Below are 3,846 nucleotides of genomic sequence, written 5' to 3' on the forward strand. Positions count from 1 at the left end.
AGCCTCACAGACCTGTCCTTCCCTCTGAGCATAGAGAGCTCAACCCAGTGTCACAGACCTGCTGCTGTTTTGCTTCTCTGACTCCATTGCCAGGGCTCCTGGGCCAGCGTTATCCTTACTCCAGGATGACAACGGGAACATCACCATCTCTTTGGAGGCAAAGGCCATATAACCATAGTGCTGTGCACTGTTTCTCTGAAAGTCTTAAACTAGGGGTTCTCGTGAGTCCTCCAGTTTCCACCTAGCACCACTCTTGGGGAGCTAGCTTCCCTTAGTGGTGGACTCCTGCCCAGATTACTGACAGACCACTTACATTAACTTACATTACATTAAAGAGTTCTTAAGGGAGAGGGCCACAGTGTAATTGAATAATCTTAGAGTTAGAGGTACCAGAAGTTGTCAGGCATGTGTTAGAGAAGCCAGGCAGTCTGCAGAGAAGTCTACCTGCAAGACAAAAACACACTGAGACCTCTCTCCTGCCTTCCAATTCATCCATAATCCTGTTTACTGACTGTCACACTGAATAGGTCAAACCTTAGCCAAACCCATGCCCCTCCTCAGAGAATGAATGACCTGTGTTAAGTAGCCACGGTCACAAATTCCTTCCTCACTTCCAAGAGTCATATAGCAAAGGTTTCATGTTAAGCAAGTATACTTCCTCCAAATGCCACTTGCCCTCCCCCATGGGCTGTGGTCTCAGCATGCAGAGGCGCTGGGAGCAGGGTGTTGCAGGGATGGTGGGTATAAATAATTCAGAAGACTGTGTTGAAGGTCAGCTCCTTTATTGAAATAGAGGGGCTAGAATATATAACTTGAGTCAGGGGCAGGGAGGAAAGGGATACTTTAGGATCTCCTCATTGTGTCAGGCAGCTTCAATGTGTATCAGGTAGATTGTCAGACTGGCAATCACATGATTTCTAAGCAGACAGTTCTCTGGTGGGGAAACAGAATCCTAACTGGCTTTATCATGACTTGGCTTTTGTCTTTGTGGAGTTGAGAAGGTCCAAGCCAGGTTTGGGTAGTGAACATCCCCACTCCTGCAGTGCTATAGGAGAGCTGTCCAGGGTTATGGTCAGTGCTAGCATTTCTTCTAGACTCTGCCCTGTAGTTACCTAGCAACATCCAGGGATGCCTGACTCACTATAAAATGGACTGCTTGGGCCCTCCTCACTGTCTTCTCTTGTTTTTTTTTCCTTTCTTCCTCCTCTGTACCTTCTCTCCCCATTCTCCTCCCCTTCTCTCTCCACATGGCCTCTACGACCCCCTCTGCCTTTCTCTGTCTCTACTAACCACCACAACTCCCTTCCATGCGCCAAGTAAACACTGTTCTATACTATACCTATTATATGGCTCTTGCCTCAGGGGAAAGGGTTGCCTTAGCATGGGCCCTCAGAGGCGCCCCCTTTCCCCTCATCATAGCATGCCTCCACCAAACACATCCCAGGCTGCTTTTTCCTTTTCTAAACACAACAGTCAATGCTCTACTGTCCCTCATTTGTCTTGGGAACCCACAAGAATGGGGCTGTGCCATAAGTGTTAGCCTAGTCCCTAGGAATAGCTTTTCATTGTACCAGGAAGTGGTTATTGGTGACTTATATGTACCTTGTTTTTGAGAAACTGTATAATACATCGGGTGAGAAGGAGGGGGGCTCTGATGGCTTCCCATCAAGGGCAAGAGCCAGGCAATGAGGGAGTTGGGGTACCAGAAGGCAGGATCATCGAAGGCATATTGGGACCTCAAATTGTTGCAGAGTTCGTGAAGGGCCTTAATATTTTGTTCAACTGTTGTACCAGGGAAATGTTAGTGATTCCCCAAGAAAATGGACAGAAGCAGATCTGATGCAACTCACAACAGACTCTTTATTCTCTCTGAGCTAGCCCAGGACACCCCCATCTCACCACTGTCATGCAGGATGGTTTTGGTGGTGGAGATCCCTGAATATCCATGGGGCAGGGCTTTACAGTAAGCAGAATGCAGGGAGTACATGTGCACGCATCTAACTGGAAAGCTACTGTGGCCTTTAACATAACTGGCTGCTGCTGGAGTCATATCATAAACTCAGTTTCTGCTCCCCTCTGCATTGGTGGTCATTAGGTGTGGTATGTGCTTGTAACTTGGTGGTGCAGGGCTGTTGGGGGAATAACTTGGAGAAACTTGCCTTGATAAGGGTGTAACCTGGAAAAGCGGGTTTTGTTGGGGCTTAGCCTAGAGACTGGAGCTAGCCTTGGGTTTTGTTGGGGACAACATGGAAACTAATGCTAGGCACCAGTTAGTTTAACTGAGCTCAACCTTAGGTCAGGTTCTCTAAAATGGAGTTTGAACTTAAAAGATTTGGCCTCAAGCAACCAATCCTGATTCATTACATAAAAACACCCTCCCTGAAGGTGACACAAGATCTGATCCTGCCTGTCCCCTCTTCCCCAGTTCTGCTATCAGGAGGTCCAAAGTGTTCTGATCTAAGCTATGGATGTCATAAAGTCACACCATGTGACAGATCTCACGTGAGAGGTTGACTGGGGAGGTTGGCGGATCCCTGGGGCAGGTGGTGAAGATGCCTGATTGCTAACACCAAGCCCTTCTACTTTGTAGTACAAGTCCAGCCAGGGTGGTCAATTGTACCTGGAAAATAATTATAACAGCAACACAGAGGTATGAAGGCCCTCAATACGTGGGAATCTCCTGTAACGGTTGATTAAAGGAGAGACCCAGGTCTGAGGAGGAACCATGCAAGGCAGCATTAGAATATTCCACTGCCAAGGGGGGATGCAGAAAGGAGACGCTAAAGAAACATGGAGAGGCATTGGGGTGGTGTTCTCTGAGAGTTGCCTGATGTATGGGCAATGCTCTACCATCCTTCATCTGGCTTGGGATTCCCTCCACCCCCAAAACAAAACAAAACCCTTAAGAGTACAAAGGCACTTTGTCTGAGAAAACCATAACTTGTAACTTGTTGCTGTGCTGCCTGCCGGCATTAAGGAATCTCTTGCCTGAAGTCAGTTCCTCTGGCTATGTCAACCCCCCTCCCCTCTTCAAATATTAGAAACGATATTAGCATGCTTAGAATCCTCTAAGAATAGCCCCACTCTTTTGATCAGTTCTGGACCACGCCTCCTGTTTCCCTGGCAATACCCTAATTTTCCAAAAGGAAAAAGACTAACCTGGTCCGCAGGTCAGTCAATGGGGTCTGCAAGGGAGAGCGTGGGGATGGAGGGGCAAGAGACATGAAGAATGGAGACGAGACAGGCTATCTGATCAAGTCTCAAGTGTCATTTATTGGAAGACAACTATGGGTTTATATGCACACACTGGAGAGTGCAACACTTAATCACAAGTCCAGGATGTGCAGGAGAAAAACAGGTTGTTACCAGAGTGTGTTCAGTTGTGGTGGGCTGCTTGCAAAAACATCATGCCAGGAAATCAAGTCTCTTGTCTCAGAGTAAAAGTGCCATCTGTAAGTAAGTAGCCCGAGATGACTGTAGAGGTGAGAGCCGCTTTCTGCTAGGAGTTGGCTCCCAACAGTTGCCCCTCCTTAAAATTTAAAATACCAAATACAGGAAGGAGGGCAGAGGTAAGCGCTTTGCTTAGGCCCACTTAAGGAAAGCTGTCTCTTCAGGTGAGGCAGAACTTCTTATAAAATTATGTGTATTTAACCTCTCTCCCACCGCCTCTTTTTTTTTTTTTTTTTTCAAGACAGGGTTTCTCGGTGTAGTCTTGGCTATTTTGGAACTCGCTCTGTAGACCAGGCTAAGCAGGGCTCTCTCTCCTAAGTGTTAGTAGTCAAACATCACAGGGAAGGAAGGACGGAGACAGAGAAATAAGCCCAGGCATGTTTATGTGTTTGCTCA

This window comes from Mus pahari, chromosome 17 (genome assembly GCF_900095145.1).
Source record: "Mus pahari chromosome 17, PAHARI_EIJ_v1.1, whole genome shotgun sequence".
In the NCBI taxonomy this organism is placed as follows: domain Eukaryota; kingdom Metazoa; phylum Chordata; class Mammalia; order Rodentia; family Muridae; genus Mus; species Mus pahari.